At 37.2% G+C, this 22,976-nt stretch overlaps 1 protein-coding gene and 1 pseudogene across 2 annotated transcripts in view; both read right to left on the bottom strand.

Annotated features, from left to right (window-relative positions):
• The window catches only part of Oxr1 (oxidation resistance 1), a 348,769-nt gene that overhangs the window by 194,641 nt on the left and 131,152 nt on the right, over window positions 1–22,976 (bottom strand). The window lies entirely within an intron of this gene.
• Window positions 18,267–18,359, bottom strand: LOC150059114 (U6 spliceosomal RNA; annotated as a pseudogene).

Genomic DNA, 22,976 nt, shown 5'->3' with positions numbered 1-22,976 from the left:
ACAGGGTCTCTATATGTAGTCTAGTCTCTAGAACTATGTATGTAGCTGAGCTGGCCTTGAACTCAGGATCCTGCTGTCTCAGCATCCTGAGTGCTGAAATCACAGGCATATACAACTATACTTGGCATATTCTTGGTTATGCTAGAGATAGAAATAAGCTTTTTGAGAAAATGATCATACTTCACCTCCAATTAGCTAGTCTAGAAGGAGAGGCTATATCCTCTCCCCAATCACTAGGTGTATCTGATTTCTTCCGTCTGGAAGCAATGTGCCTTAGCAAATGAAAACTAGGCAGTGATCCCACTACAACAAAGTTGATTTTCAATTGTCTTCAGATAAATGTGAAACAATCTTTAAAACTCTAATTGAGACACTGGATCTCCTTCCAATGGTACCGCTGTAGACTGTCATTACTATTTCCCTATCACTTAGGAACTTTTCCTTCTATCACAGAAAATAATCTATGCACACATCTGAAAACGGACCCTCTTCCTTTAAATTCCTGACTCAGATGCCTAGATCCTAATTCTAAAATACCACCAGGGGGGGGGGCAGTGACCTTAAGAGTGCCCCAAGGGCCACAGAACTGAGAGACAGAGAGAGAGAGAGAGAGAGAGAGAGAGAGAGAGAGAGAGAGAGAGAGAGAGAGAGAGAGAGAGAGAGAGAGAGAGAGAGAGAGAGAGAGTGTCCACCCAGCATTCAACCAAACCCTAACATCTTCCACCATCAAGCCCCTTTCTCTTTGGGGCAGCCGTCCCCTTCTCTGTGTGTCTTATGTCTGACACTGCTCCAGTTACCTTTCACTGAACCACCCTGAGCAATACTGAACCCATTTACGGAATGATGCATGTAAGTTTTAAATAACCTGGAGACTGAAAAGGTAACCATGAGGCTTTTATTTTTCTTACCCTTACATTGCAAGGTGTGTTTGTATAGGAATGGCACAAAGATTAAGATGACAGGAAGGAGATTGCCTGAGTTATTCAAGCCAGATACTTGATTCTGTGCTTGGTGACACTTTTTTATATACAGGATCTCCACTGTTCCCTCCCTACTCACCACCTGTCAGGTCTACTACTAAAGCAACCATAATGGTTGCCCATTTGGATTTTATTCCCACCAGGTATTGTAGCTACTGCAACTCCAAGCAGCACTTCAAAGAAGAAAGGAAATATATTGTTCTCTTGCTTTGAGACCCTGGCGGGCTTCCAAATGAGTTTTGTGATTTCTAAGCTTTCCTGAATGGTGTGTACAATACTTTTATACCTTTCCCTCCTCCCTAATCATGAGCCATTCATCGTCTACATAATCATCACAACAGAATTCTCCAAGGTCCTCCCAGGTCAAGTTCTTTACCAGTCCACCTAACATGGAAGTCCTTTGAGATACTGCTTGCTTCTCAGTTTTTAAGTCTCCTAAGAGAGATTATAGCTCTAAATAGGTTACTTGTCACAGTATATCTCTAAGTCTAGGACTCTCTTTTTTCTGTGGCGCTCATTTTACTACATACCACAATGGGGCTGAAAGAACACTACTTTCCAGCACCCATCAGAGAGACTTGCACCTTATATGCACACTGAAATGATTTACTATACAAATGAATTAGTGTCTCCGTCAATCAATGAATATATCAATCAATGAATATATCACTCCTTTCCAGGGAGTCAAGCGCTATCTTCTTAAGACGGCTTACAAGAAATGAGGTTCTGTTATGTTTTCCATTTTTTTTTATTCTCCATTTGGCTCAGTCTCAATGTCCCAAATATTTCTCAAGGAATTACTGTCAGATCTCTTTGGTTAACCACAATACTCATAACAGTTGTGTGAAAATATGGCTCTCTTCTGATCTATGACCTAGACCTAATATGAAATCAGAAAATTGTGGTTGAATACATGATCTAAGAAACAGGTTTAGATTCTTTTTTACAGGTTTAAGTTTGAAGATCCTATTAAGCCTGTGTCGATTTATTACTATTGTGCTAAGGAGAATTTCACTCCCACATTTTCCAGGCTTCATACTTCTGCAGGTGGTAAATTACAGCAGAAGAAAAATCAAATGGCAAGCAAAGGCAGCCAAGAAAATACACATTAACAAAGCCAGAGGGAGACAGTAAGACATGTGTCCATATATATGAAGTTCTAATTACATGAAGGATTGACAATATTTGTTACATAACTTGTCTTTTAAAATAGTATATTCAGTCAATCATCATTAAGGAATATGAAATGAAATCATCTGACAGTAGCAACTTATATTTAACTATTGATTGTAGGACTTTGAAATCTGTAGGGAATTTTAGTTCAACTTGTCATAGCAGAGTAGCAGAAATGGAGCTACTATTTGCTGAGTTGATGTTCTATGTCAATAAATGACATCATTGCTTTAATGTACCATAAGCAATGGGAGGTCAGAGATTGTCTTATTCTTATCTGAACCCCCACTGCAGTATACCCTGCCTGCCACAAAGTAACCACCACTAAAAACTTGACTCTCCCTGAAAATAAATTGATTCAGGTGGAACACATAAAAGCCACAGGAAGGGCTGTCATGAAGCCCTCTCATGAACACTTAGTTACTTTATGGCACACACTTGATAATGGCACTACAGTTAAGGGGGCTAATGCAGGCTCTTCTTCACTTCAATCATGGCAAAATGAAAAGACCAGTGTTCCGAACTGGTAATAAAACCGGAAGGAAGATATTGAGCCTGATCCTCATAGTTCTTTTCTATGTACAGCCTGCATAAATCTTCACCATGGTATTAGCCTAACCATGCGCCTTTGTTATCTTGGTATCTGCTGAATCCTTTCTCTGCCAATGCAGGATAAATCCTACTCTTGATGGAGCATTTCCTCTTGCCTAGGGGATCTGCCCATACTTCATGTTTTTTCTGCTGAGGCTACTTTTTTCCCTAGAAAGCCTTCTCAAACAAGAACTAAGGCTCTTTCAAAACAGGTCTCTCTTCTATGGATGTATCTTGGCTATATTTTCCTATTGGCTACATCCAATAGGAAAAAATCTTTCCATTGTAGTTTTTACAGCATAAGACACTCATGGGTTCATTGAACTCTGTGGTCAGCTCTCACAAACCATTACAGTTTTTATTCCATTTTCCCTTTTGGATGTAAAGTCTAATGAATGGTTCCCACCACAATTTCTTGTTATCGCAAACTATGTGAGATGAGGTAAGAATATCTCTTATCCTTCCTCTCTAAAATCAGGATCAAGCAGGTCTCCCCAGATACTAACAACTGCCTCTAATAATCTTTTCCTCATCTCCAAACTCACATCGTCTTGAAGTGAGTAGTCAGCTAACAGTCCTGTAAAATGGTTCTGACAGTTAGCTTTTCAACTTTTAATTTAGAGGGCTCACACCTCAGTTGGAAATGTGGAAGTGGTGGGGGCCTCCTCAGCTAGAACTGAAACAGAGACAGGTGTTAAATTTTACTTATCTTTTTGTCACAAATAGAATTCACCTTTATTAACCTTCAGACCTTTCCTCTTAGGATAAGAAAGGGTTTGAACTAACAAAGGAGGTGGTTATACAAGGAAGATGCCCTTCCATTTCAGAATTGTTTCTAGATTTCTCCTTAAATACCTTTTATTAGTTGTTCTCTATCTCTCTATATATTACATATACATTATATAAACATAATATGCATGGGCATATAGTTATTCATACATATATTGGGGATATATACACATACACACATATTTTGGATATTTACTGAGTTCTGTGCTATATATTAAATGTTGGTAAAGCCAACATCAAAAGAAAATGGTTACTATATTTGAGGATTAAAAGGGGACAGATATATAAAAACAAAATCACAGCAGTGATAAGTTCTGTAGTTATGAAACACTCTCCACTATTTAAATTTGTCTTACAAGAAGTTAATATTCATGTGGATTTATTTCTGATTACCTTTCACTAAACAATAAGAAATGAAGTTCAGGCTTCGGTGAATGATGACTCATAGCTACTGGGGATGATTAGAATGGGAGAAAGTGGAAGCTGATATTTGATAAAAGAGAGAAATTTGTCCTGGGCTAAAATGAGGTGATCAAGTTTTGTTTCACAGAAGGAATTTTACAAGTAAGAAAAAGCTGCTGGACACCGATGGCTCATGCCTGTACTCCTAGCTACTCAGGAGGCTGAGATCTAAGGATTGCAGTTCAAACCAGCCTGGGCAATGAAGTCTGTGAGACTTTTATCTCCAATTAACCACTAGAAAACTGGATGTGGTGCTGTGGATGAAGCTGCAGAGTGGCTAGTTCACTGTAGAGTGAATAGTTCAAGGATAGCTAGCACCAAGGCAGAGAGTTCAAGCCCCTAACAAAAACAGAAAAAGGAAAAAGCAAAAGAAAAGCAGATTAAACCTATTACCAGTATGTGATAAAACACAAAACACAAACATAATACCAAAATGGCAATAGATAAAGTGTTAGAAAAAAAAGGAGCTACTGAGCCGTATAACTTATCTTTAGGAAAAATTAAGGGAAAGTCTATTCATTGCCATGGATTTATATAAACTCATGTGGGCATGGGCTGTACACAGGTTCTTGAGAACCACTGATAGTTCTAAATTAAACAGGAGATGGGCTTTCTAGAAAGAAATTCTTTTGTTCAAATCTTCTCATCTCTACATCTAACAAGAGAGGCACTGGTACATTCTCAAGAAATTTTTTGACCCATACACTAAAGACTGGTTATATAATTCAGAGTGCATGGTGCCAAATGAAAATGTTAGATTCATGTTAAAATGATGAATCAAGACAATGACCTCATTTACTGAGCTTCTTGGTAATTCTTTTGGAGCTGACTTATGCAACCTACCCATGATGACAGCTCATGCCACAAAAATCTATGGAGAGTGCTACAGTCAACAACCACACATTATCTGACCTTCTGAATTCTGGGTCCGTGGCTTTCGTTTTAGGAAACGAAAGCTCAGTGAATACATATTTAACATTCACCTCTCAGCATCACAAGCCACAAAAATACTGGCCTATTATTGAGTCCATGTTTTGCAATTGCAAATCCATCTTGAATTAAAGTCTGACTTAAGTAAATTATAATCCTATGCTTATGCTGTGGTTTAAAGAATGGAGTTTGAATTTCATATAAAAACCAGTGCTGAGCCAGTCACATAGCCAGGAAGAGTTTCAGGGGAAGAAGAAATATAGATAGACAGACAGACAGACAGACAGCTATAGATACACAAACACACACATACGTTTACCACATGTACTCTTACTGGAACTTCAAGGTATCCTTAGATTTTTTTTTTCCTGGTTTGAGAAAACTTTCATTTGTCTTCAATAAAGGCTAATATTTGTCATAAGAATCAGTATTAACTTGAAGCAAAAATAGTAATTAATAATAATCACTTGTTTGGGACATACAGTTATCATGGAAAATACAATATTATATGTTTTAAAAATATCTGTGTTCTCTAGCTAAAGAGGTAAAATGTTTACTAATTTGTTTCTTTTCATCTGAGACAATGAGCCAAATTCTGACACAATAGTACATTGTCTTTGAAAAAAAATACATTAACTCCAAACTTAAAAAAAAGTTTTCCAATTAGCATACTGCAAAGACAGACTGATAACAGATGCCATTTCACAGGAAATACACCCACAGAAACACTGAGAAATATGGTAGAATAGAAAACGGAGATGTGGTCATGATTTAAAACAAGTCTTGAAGTGAGAGGTCTAATTTAAGTAAACTATTTAAAGGGTAGATTTTAGATTCCATATTCAAGTTTATTTGACTTAAGTTTAATATTAGTTTGGGCTGCAAATTATTATCCTGAAATATATTCAATAGTAAGCAAATTTATTAACATTTTGGCAGATAGATTATTTCCATTTATGTTTCATTATATCTACTCTCTCATAATTACTCCACTGATTTTTTTCATAACACAGAATGTTTATATGTATTTCCTATATGTCAACTTTTTAGTTACTAAACATTAAAAACACATTTGAGAAAATTATTTCATATTAATAAATGTAGATACTAGATATCTATTCAATTGCATTGCTTTCTTGAAAGTCATAATTTGCTACAATATCATGAAAGAATTAACTGGAAAGAAAAAAATGAACCTCTGGTAGTTTCCAGAAAAACTTTTGCTTACTATTTCCTTTTTTTTTTGGTTGTTGTTGTTTCTTGTACCAGTCCTTGCTCTTGAACTTAGGGCATGAACACTGTCTCTGAGTATCTTTGCTCAAGGCTAATACTTTACCAGTTGGGCCACAGTTCTACTTCTGGCTTTTGGCAGTTAAAGGGAGATCAGAGTCTCACAAACTTTCTTGCCCAGGATGGCTTTGAAACTTGATCCTTAGATCTCAGCTTTCTGAGTACAAGTGAGAGCCACCAGTACTTGGCTGTATAGAGAAACAATTACTAGCAAATTTCTAGCACAGAATTATGAGAAGCCAAAAGATGAAATGGATTCAACAATGAACCAAGATATTTGAACACACAGAAAAGGATATAGGGCCAGGAGTGTGCCATAGTGGTAGAATGCTTGCCTAACATGCACGAAGCCCTGTGTTCAATTCCTTAGTACCACATACACAGAAAAGATGCTGTGGCTCAAATGGGAGAGTGCTAGCCTTGAGAAAGCCCAGGCCCTGAGTTCAAGTCCCAGGACTGGCAAAAAGAAGAAAAAGAAAAAAAGAAAAGTCTATAATAGTTTATTCTAAAGTGAGATTTTCTGGGCAATATACATATACAATAAGAATGTGTGTAGGTTAAAGAAGGGAGAAGGCCACCAGAGTACAAAAATTTAAAAATGGCCCTTTTTGTAAACTACAGACTCTTAGCAGTGTGCATGTGGCATCACAGTCTGCCCTTCAGGGAAGAGGAACACATCACAATCTCCTGTGGAATTTCTCTCCCTCTCTCCCTCCTCAGAAAGGCCTAAGTCACCCTCCCCCACATCTCCACAACACCATCAAGGAATCATCACAGTCACTAAATACAAATGTAGTATTTTAACTGCGTATTTCAGAATCCATCAACTACACATGTATGCAGGCATGGAGCCAAGACCTCAGACCCCAGGAAATAGTCCTGAGAGTATCAAAAAATACACTATACAGTAGACAAAGAAGGCAAAATGAACTATAACAACCCTCTCACAGCCAATGATTTATTTATTTAGAGAGAAGACCAAGCAGGCAAAAACCATTTTAGAAAAATGTCAGTAGAATGTATGCAAAGTGTTATAAGGATGAAAACCTATCACCGTTCACAATCACAAAGCAAATCATTAAGTACCAATGACTCATATCCTCTATTAGCTGATTTCCAGAATTTATTAAGAAAGATTGTAGGTGTCCAATATTTCTAAGTAAATATAGTCACTAGTAAAAAAAATGTCCCTACATGAAGTGCTGAACCAGTGCATTGTACGCAATAGCAGCCACGGATGATATGCAGTTTACTCCAAATACTGAAGTGTGCCAGAAATAACTGCACTCTAAATCAGGTTCCACTTTACATTGATCATCCTGTGTCAGGAAATCAGGCTCAGGCACTGCATCAGTGGTACCCAGAATTCTGTTATGATCAAAACAGAAGGATGTTTATATCTCTTTATAGTTCAAAATCTCTTTCCTAACATATCATTTAATACTTAGTACCAGATCTGATTGTATTGTGAATTAATGAACACCTAAGTCACCACATCCAAATTAAATCTTATTTGGATATAAGGAATCTCGACATAATTCCTTCCTTTGTAAACTCCAGTTAACTAGTGAGAGAGACCAGGTAAAGAGATGAGTACCGAGCAGACAAGACCTCTCAGCTCAGACGGAATTCTTTCCTATCTGCAGAAAACCTTTTTCTTCCTCTTCCTCCACGATATTTCTATCTTCTGTTTAAGTTCAGAATTCATTGCAATATTGCCTCAGCAAGTAGAAAGTTGACTTCTGGCAGCTTCTGCATTTTGCACTGAATATAATTTCATGTCAAGAAAATTAGAAAACTTGTTATCTATTTGGCAATGAAGAGACATACTGGGAAATAAAACTTAGGATAATTGCACCAAACTTGTATAGCTCCTGTCCACCCCTATAGCATATTTATATATTTTCTTTTATGTATAGAAATGTTTTGTCTTCTTCCAAGATCAAAGAATAGTCTGTCTCTTCCTCCCTGATTTTAAGAACTTTTATTGTCCTGGACCACAATAATAAATGTGACATATTTAATTATTCACTTACATGTGAATGTAGATATCTATGCATGTTACTGAAACCTATATTAATTCAACCTTTTACTGAGTCACATCAGATAGATGGATAGACAGATAGACAGACAGACAGATAGATAGATAGTCTTGTGTGAATAGTGGTGCCTGAAGTCATGGCCTTGTCCTTACAGGCCATTTTTGCTCAAAGCTGGCACTCTGCCACTTGAGCCACATCTCCACTTCCAGCTTTTTGATGCCAGTTGGTGATAACACATGCTGACTATCCTGTCACGCTGGCCTCGAGTCACAATGCTTAAGATCTCAGCTTCCTGAGTAGCTAGAATTCCAGTGTGAGCAATGGACTCCCGTCTAGAGTCGCAGTATTTCTGAATAATGACAGCATATCTACGTGGGGTAGGGTGTAAGTAATGAATTAAATGAAGTGATTCTGACAAAAATGCCAAAACAGAGTTACAAAAGACAACAAAGAGAAGACAGACGGCTACGTTAGACAGGCAGAGTTGTTCCCATACTAGATCTAGTAAACCCGGCTTACACTTTAGTAAGATGCCATGTAAGTCACTGGTATATTAGTGTTTGTAAAGCTCTCTTATCAGTAACTATGCAATTGTGACTAGCAGCAGGTCCTCTTCCTCCGTGACTACAGAATGCAGTAATAATTCAAATTGCTGATGTTTTCACTCAGCAAACTTGGAGCATTCTCAACATTCTTTTATTCCCACTGTCTGTGTGTGTGGTGGAAGTTCACTACATATAATTTTTAAGTGGGAAGAAAATGAACTGATCTTACCAAGAATGTAAATAATATCATCACATCACCAGACCCTGAGTTCCCAAAGAAATATATGAGGATCAGAAGGACAGTCACTTCTCAGACAAGGAGAAAAACATTCACCCATAGAGAAAAAGAAAAAGAAAGACTCATTTTAATATTAGCTACATGTGGGCCAGGGGTTTAGCCTAGTGGGAGAGTGCTCACCTAGCAGGCATGAAGACCAGGGTTCGATTCCTCAGTACCACATACATAGAAAAAAAAATCCAGAAATGGTGCTGTGGCTCAAGTGGTAGAGCTCTAGCCTTGAGAAAGCCGAAGGACAATGCCCAGGCCCAGAGTTCGATGCCCAGGACTGGCAAAAAATATTAGTTACATGTCATAACAAGTTACCATAAAGGTATACCCAGCTGCTTCTTTTTATAGAAATACAGTTTTTAAGAAATTCAGAAAAGTACGTGAGTGCACATTCAAATAAGAATATTAAATCATTTCCTATGTAAAAGGCTCTTTGCTTGGCTCCCAAAGCTTTAGAAACTTCAACTGCCTGGTTTAAGATTCTGGACTAGTGAATAGTTTTTGTCTTTTCTTTCTTTCTTTCTTTCTTTCTTTCTTTCTTTCTTTCTTTCTCTCTCACTCTCTCCTTCCTTCCTTCCTTCCTTCCTTCCTTCCTTCCTTCCTTCCCTGCTTGCTTCCTTCCTCCCCTCCCCACTTTCTTTCTTCCTTTCTTTCTTTCTTTCTTTCTTTCTTTCTTTCTTTCTTTCTTTCTTTCTTTCTTTCTTTCTTTCTTTCTTTCTTTCTTTCTTTCTTTGTTGTTCATGGGGCTTAAACTCTGGGCTTGTGAGCTATCCCCTAGCTCTTCAGATCAAGGCTAGCATTCTCCCATGTTGAACTACAACGCCACTTCTGGTTTTCTGGTATTTAATTGGAGATAAGAATATATTGCCTTGGCTGGCTTTGAAATGTGATTCTCAGAACGCAGCCTCTTCAGTAGCTAAGATTACAGGTGTGAGTCACTGGTGCCTGGCAATAGTGAATTTTATGAAGTATTAATACCACAATTTTACAGACATTATAGCATCAATACATATTAATAGTCATGTAGCTATAATATGTGGTGTTTGGGGGTGGGGTTAGTTGTGCAGTAGCAATTGGTTTATGAAAGAATTGGCTTTATGTGGGACCCAGTGCCACTGCACTGCAACTTCACACATCCTTAAGGATATGGATGTGAAAGGTGATCAATTGACAATGTTCCATTGCTGTTTCCTGGGCCTGCAGAGGAGAAGAGGAAACAGGAGGCATTCTTTTTACACAAGTGACCCCATGGTTATTTCCAAGTTTTAAAGGCAAACGTAATTGGCACACTCAACATACCAGACAACTCCTTCTCCTTTTCTTCTCATTTTGCTCAGAGGTTGTTCCATACAAAGCAGGACTTTTTAGCAGAAGTCTTGGTTTGTTTCTCTCTGAGGATTTTTCCCTGAGCTAACACTAAAGAGATCAGGAGGTTTTGTAGAGGAGAAAGTCATGAGTTAATGTTTACGAAATTAAATCATCCAAAGTAAAGGTTGTGTAAGTTTCCATCATTCCTATTCCTGCCCCTCTCAATCTCAGATTCCAGGGGACTTTGATACTTTTAAGTTATATTTCCACTGACTTGACCTAATTTCATCATTAAGTATCTATTTTACCCTAGAGATTTCATAAATATTCTAATATAAGGGTAAACCAGAAAGTCTGAAGGATCTTGGTGCAGCTCATACAAGATTTCCAGGCAGCATCTCCATTAATTGTCATTTTTCATGCACGTTTCCATTGTCTAATGTAGTGTGGCCATAAGAAAAGTGAGCACTTGTAGATACAGTCAGGTGGGATTTTGATCAACGTTGTGGCATTGCTCTAGATACTCATCTAAACAATCTCAATCAATCCCCACAAGTTAGTCGTTTTCAGCTTCATGTTACACAGATGGAGTGGGGTGCCACCGCTGACACCTTACCAGGAGGTTGTCTCCCCGTGGTCCCCACAGCTGACCTGCTCCTCACCTCTTGCCCCTCACCTCTTCACAATGAGAGGGAGTAATACCTAATTTATCTAGCGCCACATGCTTTCAGACTTGGGAACTGAACATTTCACCCTACCAGTGTTCTCATACTTCTAAACTGTTTTTTGTTATATGTCTATGGATATCTAATACTTATCAATGTATACTACATATTTTGTGTCACTATAACAATAAGGAAATAAAACTTATTAAGTGCTGGCCACATGCTAGTAACTATGTAGGACATTTTATAACCAGCTTGAAGAATAGGTATTTTCATCTCTATTTCACAGTGAAGAAATAGTGGTCTTAGAAAACAAGATAACTTTCTCAATATCAGTTGGCTCACAGTGGCTATAAGCGAGCCTTGTGACCACTTCTAGCATCTAATTTTTGTTCTGCCCAATATCATACAATGTCACAACATTTTACCCATTCATTGCTGAAGTTTTACTAGGTAGAATCCCTCAGGAATGAATTTTTAACCATATCCTTTGTTCATATCCGTAACATAATCTGGGGTTACGACTTATGTCAGTAGCACAGCCCTTGAGGGCCAGAAAACCAACATTTCCTTCAAAAAGATGCAGTATTGTAGAAAGAACATAGGTCCAGCCTCATTCAGAGTATTACTGCAATCTCGTGTGCCTTTTTTCTATAAAATATCCCCAGTATATTTAAATGTGGATCAGTTTGGCACCCAATAAATGCTTGCCGAATAAATAAAGGAAAAGACATTTGGAGGCAAATGCAGGGGTGATTTTTATGTGTTCATTTTTCTTTCTGCTACTAGTACCTCCAATTTCATATTCTGAATTGTGTAAGCCCAAAAATATTATATAGGAAAATCAGAACTAATTATTTCACCTACCCATAATTCACTAACATGTGTATTCAAAGGAAGAATGTACAAGAGGAACATGGATCATGCCTTTAGAATTAATTATAATTCTGAAACCAAGATGTAGACTTTAGACTTAATACAAATCAAAGTATTAGGCTATCAAGTTATGTTTCAGATATATCTTTTAAAATGAAAGTAATGTTAAAGTCATAGGTGACAAAACTGAGGAACTCTACACTGAGGATGATTTGTCAAATTTCCTATTCAAAAGAGCTCAACTCTGCCCTCCATTCCATAGTTTATCATAAAAATTTAATCCTTATGCTTTCTAGCCCAAATATACTTCATATTTTTCCTTAATTCAAGCCTCATTTATTCAGAAAAAAAGCTAGTCGGATGCTCTTAATGGAGTTACCAAAAACAGTTCATTGGAAAACCAGTCCATATGCTTAAGAAAACTTTAGATTTAAAGAAGTACCAGTACTTGAAACTTCCTGGCTATGTTTCTCATTTTCATTTTCTCTCTTTCTCTCTTCCTCCTTCCCTCCTTTCTCTCTCCTTTGTTTTCTCCCTCCTACCTCCCTCCCTCACCCCAGTGTTTCTCTCTGTCATAATATTTCACTACAAAATTTTAAAAGTTAAAAGTCTCTTGGTGTAAGAATTGAGATGGAAGAAAGTCATATTTTACATAGCTTAAATATAAGGTATTTTAAGATGTACTGGACATCCAGTCTATAACAAAAGTAACAATCATATGCATTGAATTGTATACATATAAAAAACTTGAAAGCAAAAACTGGCCTAATTATCAATGACTGAAGAAGTAGGTATATTACACTAACACTCTTGCCTATCTGACTATAAACACAATATAAATTATTTGGAGAAATAAGAAGATATTGTCAGATTCCTTAGTTCCGTTTCTTGTGTTGAAAGCAGGATATGTTGCTTTTTCTTTTTCCCTCATTTCTCTGTAATTTAATTCTATTGTATTAAAATAAATCTTTACTAAAGTGAATAAAAGAGGCTACTGTCATTCATTTTCTTCTTATTTGTTCTATCCATGGCTTGGTTGTTCTCTTCATTGGCCTGGTTAGCAGTTCATCAATGCTGGAGATGATTATGTAAAATGTAAAGATAGCAATTTATTTCACTTAGTTGACCTGAAGCAAGAGAACGTTTCAGTAATAACATTTGAATTTATTTGAGAAATCTTCAATCATTCTCATCTTTGAATTCCTATGGAATTGATTAGTCTAAAGGCTTTAATATTAGTGAAAATAATTAAATGATCAAAATAATCCCTTATAAGATAATGATCAAATAATCCTTTATAAGATAGGGAAGGCAAGTACTTTTTATTTGTGTGCATCATCTATAGCTTAAGTGACTTTGTAATCTTATAGTTAGTAATAGGTAAAGGAGACACATACATAAAGCTATATACAGTACTGGGGTATGTTTTATTATGCAAAGTACACATGTTGTCTGTGGATTTACTCTGGTGCCTTGTCTTTAAGGCAGCAGTATGGAAGGAATGAAACAATACTATCATTCCAATGGTCTATGACTAAAACATGGCTATGATTCATTATCACACATATCAATCAATAGGACAAAAGAGATAGCATTTGAAAAGATATTAGTATGCCCATAGCGCTTAATTGTTTTATAAATCCAATTAAGGAAAAGCCTTACTCAGTATACTCAGTATATCTTTGTAAATGAGAGAATATGAAGTGAAATATAGTAAGTTTGAATATTAGATAAAAGGTAATTAAAGAAACAGAAAAATGCAGAGAAACAAGAAAGCTAAGCTGGCTGATGAGTGGTGTTCACAAGGTTAGTCAATGCCCCAGAGTTTCTCCTCTTTTCCTTAGTCATCTCTCCAGGCCTTCACAACCGATTGGTACATGTAGTTTAAGGATTAATGAAACGAAAAAAAATCAGTTCCTCTTGAAACAATATGTGGGAACAGAATCCTTGAAAAGTTTGAGGAATTGTTACTACCATTGTTTAAAAAAAAAACAAAACAGAAGGAAGTCAAGGAGCATCTAAATACTTGTAATATACTATCCCAACTCCTACAGCTTCCACCTACATAACTAATCAGGCTTTAAAACTGCGAACACTGTACTGTAAATATGCCCAAACTGTTTACATTCTCAGCAATGTCTCTAAAGTTTGTTTTTTAAATTAAGTTAAAGGTCCTAAATATATAACTTAAAGGAAATTATCTTAAGTAATTTCAACTACTTCAGATACTTAAACGTATTGAAATGTAATTGTTTGCTTTTCAAGTTTGCACATACAGACACTCAGATGTATATACATTCTCTAACTTGCCTTGTAAATCTATTGTAATATTTAATCCTCTCACAAAAACTTTGTGCATGGATGTGTGCGTGTGTGTGTGTGTGTGTGTGTGTGTGTGTGTGTGTGTGTGTGTGTGTTGGTCGTAGGACCTCAAGGGCTAGGCTCTGTTCTTGAGCTTTTTTGCTCAAGGTTAGTGCTCTACCACCTAAGCCCACAGTGCTGCTTCTGGCTCTTCAGTGGTTAATGGGAGGAAGAGTCTCATGGACTTTCACACCCAGGCTGCCTTCTTCAGATCTCATTGTACAGAGTAACTGCGGTTACAAGTGTAATCCCCCAGCACCCAACAAGAACATTTTCTAATGGTTGAAATTATACTGGGTTTATAATGAAGCAAAAATGAGAGAAATTAAAAGGCAGTTGCTTTCAAAGCAGTTCTTTCTCACAATCAAATAAATACTAGAATTAATCTTACAGATGGTGTTAAATTTAAAAACTTCCTCAAGGCACAAGGGCTCTCCCATCAACTAATTTCTCACTCTAGCTGACCCATTCCTCATCCTGAAGCATTCTCATTTCCTGAAGTAGTGCCAAGTCCAGTGATGATTTCTAAATAACAACAGCCAATTCTTTCTAATTATTTACTTAAATCTATCAGTATTTTTATTGCCAGTCCGAGGGCTTGAACTCAGGGCCTGAGCACTGTTGTTGGGCTTTCTCTAGGCTAGAGCTCTACCACTTCAGCCACAGCACTACTTCTGGCTTTTTCTATGTATGTGGTACCAAGGAATCGAACCTGGGTCTTTGTGCATGTTAGGTAAGCACTCTACCACTAGGGCAAACTCCCAGCTCTCAATCTGTATTTCTTAGGTGCTACCTCTACCAAACATATTTTTCTTATTGTCCAGGTATAAAAGAATCTGGCCATATTTTTATTGCTCTTGTAATCTGTTTTCCAATATGAATTAAAACAAATTCTTGATGATTTGACATGTCTTCAAGTATATAGCACAGTAAAAAGCAAAATACTTAGATTCTAATTATCTTGAATTCAAGGTAATTTGCTGAGAAGCCAGTTAATTTTTGAAAATAGTTTAAAAAGATGGTGCACTCTGTGAAATAATATAAATTAATAAGTATTTCTTTAATAATAATTAGTCTTTGTAGAATTTCACTGATATAAAATTCTTCCACTGACAATAACCTCTGAGCAATATAACCATGGCACTTAAAGACATGACTACAAGTTTACTGCAGTTTTGTCACATTGAGCCTAGTGTAGAAGTAAATATATCAGCCATGTGGAATCCATTCCCAAATTCCTCCCCTTTACTTCTTTTATCCTAACATCCCACTAATTTTCAGACTGTATGAGATCAGTCTTTACAACAAGAGCAGAAAATGGAGGAAATGAAAGATTTGCAATGGGTTTTTCTTAAATTCTCACTTTGATGAGACTGTACATTCTGACTCTACAGGAAGAATTTCATAGGCAATTGTAAATGTAATAATGTATGGGTTAAACAAGTTTACCTACTGAAGAATGCAAGCAATTCTCCTTTAAAAATCTCTGTATGTGCCAGGAGTTTGGTCTAATGGCAAGAGTGCTTGCCTAGCATGCATGAAGACCTGGGTTCAATTCCTCAGTACCATATACATAGAAAAAGCCGGAAATGGCGTATGGCTTAAGTGGTAGAGCTCTAGCCTTGAGAAAGTCCAAGGACAGTTCTCAGACCCTGAGTTCAACCCCAGGACTGGCAAAAAAAAAAAATTGTCTATGTGGTGTGGTGGCTCACACCTATAATCTTAGCTACTCAGGAGGCTGAGATCTGAGGATAAAGGTTCAAAGTGTCCTGGGCACTAAAGTCCAAAGTCCATGAGACTCTTATCTCCAATTAGCCACCAGAAAACTGAAAGTGGCATTGTGGTTCAAGGGATAGGGCAGTACCCTTGAGCTGAAGAGCTAAGGGACAAGGCGCAGGTCCAAAGTTCAATTCCCATAACCGCCAAAATAAAGAAAAACAATCTCTGCAGTTTCTACCAGAAGTAATGCAGGGATAAATCCTCATTTATAAAATACATTCTTTTTTTCTCCTATAAATTTCTGGATATATCACAGGGTTCTTTTTAATAGCCTTCTAGAAAATAAAAAGACATATACTTTGTGTGAGAAGTCATTATGGCTGTCTTAGGGGTTTATTATTTTACATAACAAAAGGGTACATTTAGGTTTTTTTTAAACCTACAATCTAGTATGCAGTACCCTAACATTTGTTTTATTTTTCTGAAGAAACCCTGAGATACTTAATGAGAGCATTTGCTGCCTAAACAAAACAGGCTTTTTTCCCCAGTCTTTTCAAGTTGTATTTTCAAAGACACCAAGAGAAAGGCCAGTGGTACATGATAACTACCATTAGTATGCTATGATATTCTTTGACCTTTATCTAATCACCATTATCAAAAGCCATTAACCAGGTGTCCAGTGGTGGCAGCAGCTTATTTGTGCAGTAACATTAAGTTCCAGTCTGCTTTATGGCTTAGAGAAAATCTGAATGGTCAATGTATGTGTCTAACCATTTGGAAAGCCCTCTCTCTCTCTCTCTCTCTCTCTCTCTCTCTCTCTCTCTCTCTCTCTCTCTCTCTCTCTCTCTCTCTCTCTCTCTCTCTCTCTCCCTCCCTCCCTCCCCCCCCTCTCTCTCTCCCCCAAATAGGATAAATAAATCTTTAATATCTTTCCCTGTCAGGTGTCTCATGACAGGCTTGACTAAATGAATAATATAGCTGATTTTGTAGGACCTGTCACTGATGCATAATTTGGGTAATGTTGAAAAAGAAAATGCAGTGATGGGAAAACACAGTGCTTATTCAGTTGGGTAGGGCAGTGTTCAATGCAACATTCTGCTAGGAAAAAAATGTAAACACAAACAAACAAAAATCCCAGTACAAAGAAAACTGGAACAGTTGTAAAAATGTAGGCATCTGTACCACAAACAGGATGACCACATGGAAGGAAACCATTGATATATCCAACTTAATAGGAACAAACTCCTGAGAAATACAACCATAAGACATTGAGGTCTCCATGAATGGGAAAATGAAATACCAATGGGAAAAATGCTAGAGTGACATAAATGATCAGTTAACCCACTAGAACTGTATAAATCTCCAGCCGGGTGCAGTGGCTCATGTCTGTAATCATAGCTCCTCAGGAGGCTGAGATCTGAGGTTCACGATTCAAAGCCAGGCTGGGAACTAAAGACCATAAGACTCTTATCTTCAATTAGTCACTAGAAAACTGGAAGTATCACTGTGGCTCAAGGTGCAGGGTGGTAATCTTGATCTGAAGAGCTCAGGGACAATGCCCAGACCCAGAGTTCAAGTCCCACTACCGACAAAAAAAAAAGAGCTCTTATTTGGCTATGCATGGTACAGAAAGCTCCATGTGTGTATATATGTGTTAATTCCAGGAGTATATTTTTCTTATCTAGTATATCTATATAAGAATTAATGACAATTGAAGGTTGTAGATTATATGTTGTTTGAATCAATTAGAATACTTTTCCCATCCTTAAATACAAATTACATGCATATGGCTCTCAGGAGCACATCTCTTTCCCTTTAGTCATATCCCTCTAGGGAAACTGGTTCACCTTTTGTATTTGTGAACAGAAAATCGTCAGTTGGGGAAAATTACAAGCCCAATATTCTTCAAATATAGTTTTTTTAGTTTTTTTTAATTTAATTGTATTGACAAGGTGATAGATAGAGGGGTAACCATTATATTCCCAAGGTAATGAGTACAGTTCTTGTCAGAAAATGTTACTCCTCCTTTGTTTATCTCCCACGCCCTTACCCCAATTGTAAAGCTCATTTCCAACATACTGTCTTGACCATATTGCTGTCACATTGGCTCACCCTTTGTCCTTTGTCTCATCATTTTGTTATTCCCCCTTTCTTTCCCAAATTAGGTAAACATATATACATGACACAGGGTACTAAAATCGAAAACTGAAAACAGGGGGATAAACCAAAAGAGGGGACTAAAGAAAAAAAATATAGAATGCTTCATAAATTTTCATGCTCCCATGCTAATCTACTCTATATTGTTCCAATTTTAAAACACGTGCTGCTGAAGTAAGCACCAAACATGGTTTTTAAATATTATGTATGTTGAGCGGGGCACTGGTAGCTCATGCCTAAAATCCTAGTTACTCAGGAGGCTGAGATCTGAGGATCACAGTTTGGGCAGAAATGTCCACAGACAGTTATCTACAATAAGTACATAGAAAAAGTTAGAAGTTGTACTGTAGCTCAAGTCTAGCCTTGAGCACAAAGAGGCTCAGGGACAACTTCTAGGGCCTAAATTCAAGCCCTAGGACCAGCAGATGATGGCATGGCTTAAGTAGTAGAGCTCTACCCTTGAGAAGGCTCAAGGATAGTGCTCAGGTCCTAAGTTCAAGCTCCAGGATTGGCAAAAATAATGTTAGATCCAACACCCCTTTATGTTAAAAAGCTCTGGAGAAATTAGGAATCCATGGAACATTCTTCAGTATAATAAAGGCTGTGTATAACAAACCCACAGCTAGCATTATACTTAATGGGGAAAAGCTAAAGCCATTTCCTCTAAAATCAGGAATGAGACAAGGATGCCCACTCTCTCCACTCCTCTTTAATATAGTATTAGAATTCCTAGCAAGAGCAATAAGGCAAGAAGCAAGCATGAAGGGGATCCAAATAGGGAAAGAGGAAGTGAAACTGTCCCTCTTTGCAGATGACATGATTCTGTATTTAAAGAACCCTATAGACTCCACTCCCAAGTTGCTTAAGTTGATTCAAAACTTTGGCAAGGTAGCAGGGTATAAAATTTACTCTCAAAAATCAACTGCCTTCCTATATGCCAACAATGAGAGGATCAAGGTAGCAATCAGGAAAGCAACTCCTTTTGCAATAGCCTCAAAGAAAATGAAGTACCTAAGAATTAATGTAACTATGAATGTAAAGTACCTTTATGATGAAAACTTTAAAATCCTAAAAAAGGAAATTAAAGCAGAACTGAGGAAATGGAAAAACTTCCCATGCTCCTGGATTGGAAGAATTAACATTGTGAAAATGACAATCTTGCCAACGGCTATCTACAAATTCAATGCCATACCCATTAATATCCCAATATCATTCTTTAAGAAAATAGAAGAGGCAATCCAAAATTTCATATGGAATAATAAAAGACCCTGTACAGCAAAAACACTTCTTAGCAGAAAGAACAGCACAGGAGGAATTTCAATACCAAGCGTTAGACTCTATTACAGAGATATAGTAACCAAAACAGCTTAGTACTGGCACAAGAACAGGTCTGAGAACCAATGGAATAGAACTGAAGACCCAGAAATCAACCCACAGACCTATGGTCACCTAATCTTTGATAAGGGAGCCAAAAAAATAGAATGGATAAAATACAGCCTCTTCAACAACTGGTGCTGCCAGAACTGGTTAAGCCCCTGCAGAAAACTAACGTTAGATCCTTCTAGTCACCCTGTACTAGGATTAACTCCAAATGGATAAAAGACCTCGAGGAAAAAGCAGATGCACTGAAAACATTACAAAAAGGAATCGGGGATACACTAGGTCTCATTGGCACAGGTCGAAACTTTCATAATAAAGACCCAGAAACACAACAGATCAAGGAAAGTTTGGATAAATGGGACTGCATTAAACTGCAGAGCTTCTGTATGGCAAAGGACATAGCTAGAAAGCTAAATAGAAAGCCCATAGAGTAGGAAAAGATTTTCACTAACCATACAACAGACAAAGGCCTTATATCTAAAATGTATCAACAGTTAAAAAATTGAATCACTCCAAAACTAAGCTTCAAAGAAACAACCATCCCATTAAAACATGGGCAAAGACTTAGAGTCTTCTCTGAAGAAGAAGAAATAAGAATGGCCTATATACACATGAAGAAATGCTCGACATCTCTGGACATAAAAGAAATGCAAATCAAAACAACTCTGAGATTCCATTCCACTCCAGTTAAAATGGCCAGGATCAAGAAATCTAACAACAGATCCTGGTGGGGATGTGGCCAGGAGGAATCACTACTACATTGATGGTGGGAGTATAAACTCATTCAACCACTATGGAAAGCAGTATGGTGGTTCCTCAAAAGACTAAACATAGAGCTTCCCTATGGCCCAGTAAATCCATTACTTTGAATTTACCCAATCGCCCAGAAACAGACATACTGAAGCCACTAGCACAAGGATGTTCACTCCAACTCTGCTTACCAAAATGAATATATGGAATCAACCAGGCCGCCCCTCGGTAGATGATTGGATCAACAAGACATGGCATTTATACACAATGGAATTCTATGCTGTCATCAGAAAAAATGACATTGCCTCATTTGTAAGGAAATGGAAAGACTTGGAAAAAATCATATTAAATATAGTAAGCCAGATTCAAAGGAACACAGGCTTAATGGTTTCCCTCATTTGTAATAATTAGTATAAACCTTGGACTCTCATGGCAGAGGTTTACAATAGGGCAAAACCTAGATACATAAGGCCATATAGGATGAGGCTAAATGAAAGGACCTCCAGGATATCGAAACAAGAGTTTTATCTTTTTTATGGTTGTTTCTTTTAATATACATTTTTATTGTAATTAATAAAAGGGTTAGTGTGATTGTTATTCTTAATATACTATATTATTTCTCATACCTTTGTTATCCCTTGGTTATTCTCATATTCTTACCGTATCTTACCTTTTATCTGGTATAATGTATATATGTTTGTTTATTTTAAATAGGAAAGGGAAGGGAAGAAACAAGATGAAGGGAGGGGGTAGGGGGAGGGAACTGAAGACAAAAACATAAGAAGGGATATAAATGTGTGTGAAGTAATTCACCTTTTATCTGGCAAATATAACTAACCCTTCTATTAATTACAATAAAAAAGGAAACAGTTTGATTATATATCCTTAGTCAAATACTTTATGATTTTTGTGCCCTGTTTTCCCCTTTAATGCGATTCTATTCTATTCTGTCCTATCCTATCCTGTTAATAATCTTTCATATCCCCTTCTCTTTCAATGCCTCCATTTGCCATGATAATGACAAACTATGAATTAAATGAATTATGCCTCTATCAAAAAACCTACTTCTCCAACTAAAATCTGACTTGCTCTGCTACCCAGATGAGTCAGGCTGAGAGCTGAGGTGTCAGTTTCTCCTTTCAACACTTTTTAGTTCAGGAAAGCAAGCATTTATTGACCTTTCTCTATGTGCCAGAATAGCCCTAAGCACTTTATATAAATAGCAACACAACCCTGCTGCTGCTCTTAAGGCCTCTACACTGATAAGCTGAGTCAAAGACGAAGTAAAAAACTTAAGATCACAAAGCTTCAGTGGCTAAAGGAGGATTTGAACCAAGGCACATGGATGCTCTTGATTTATTCTCAGTCTCAGCAGAAGTATACACCCAGGCTTTCATCATACATTTACTTAATGAAACCTTATGCCAGGGGGTAGAATATTCATTTTCCTCCAAAGACCCAGTAAATATAAGCAGACATACAGCATATTTGTGGGACTCTTATTTAGAGGCATGCATGATTTTTAAGTGCTGAAAAACACTGCCTTTGGTAGATACTTGTTAGAACTGAGAAAACCTGAATAGTTATTCTTTACATTAAGTTCAGAATGGATTCAATAAACTCCTTTCTGGCTAAATCTTTTCTCAGCATGTGTTAAGAAGTATTGTAGTTGAAGGTCTCATGGAAGAATAATCTAAATGAAAGTCTGGCCTCATTCAAATTAATGCCCATCTCTCCATATTTTTAATAGTTTCTTTGATTTGTACTTTTGCTTCTTTGTATTGAGTAAAATATGGATTTTGAAGAACAGGTATGGTATTCTTTCTGGGAAATGGAGGTGATTTCTGACCCCTCGTTCCTTTGCTAGTATTTTAACTTTCTTAACCATAGATCTCTCTCTGTAAAACAAAAATGACTAAGAATATATAAATAAGAAAGAATTGTAAAAAATAAGTAAGATATTGTTATCATTTGAAAGAAAGTAAATGGGGCTGGGAGTGTTGCACAGTAGTAAAGTGCTTGCCAATCATGCATGAAGTCCTGGGGTTCAATTTCTGGGTACCATATACACAGAAAAAGCCGGAAGTGGCACTACAGCCCAAATGGTAGAGAACTAGCCTTGAGAAAGCCCAAGAATAGTGCGCAGGCCTTGAGTTCAAGACTGGAAAATAAAGGAAGAGGGGGGGGAGAGGGAGGGGGCAGGGAAGGAGAGAGCAGGGAAGGTAGGGAGAGGAGGAAAGATGGGGGAGAGGGAGAGGGAGGGAGATAGGGAGGCAGGGAGAAAAGAAATGGTTGCACTAATTATTTCAAAAATGCAGTAATAATTTAAAGGTATTAAAAATCTATGACCATATTTGATCTTCAAGTCAGGAAGGGATAGACTTCTCAAGGACTCTTCAGCCCCTGGGGAAATAATGCTTCACATCATTCAATGTATAATTCAAGGTCACAAAATCCTCTAGGGTCATCAAGTCTTTTGTTTCCAGATACAGTGATCTTTGTGGCAAATCATCCTGTCTACAATATATTAATAAGGAAAAATGTATTGTTATTCTAACATACTAATTATTTTCAGAACAACAAAACAAATGAAGATGTTGAGAACACTAGGAAATGTTCTTACCATGATAATATTTTTGCTGACTGAGGTTCACTCCTGACAGGATCTT

Source organism: Megascapheus bottae, chromosome 9 (genome assembly GCF_031878675.1).
Source record: "Megascapheus bottae isolate mThoBot1 chromosome 9, mThoBot2.hap1, whole genome shotgun sequence".
Taxonomy (NCBI): Eukaryota; Metazoa; Chordata; class Mammalia; order Rodentia; family Geomyidae; genus Megascapheus; species Megascapheus bottae.
Note: the sequence above shows the minus strand (reverse complement) of the source record. Positions and strands in the feature narration are given on the sequence as shown.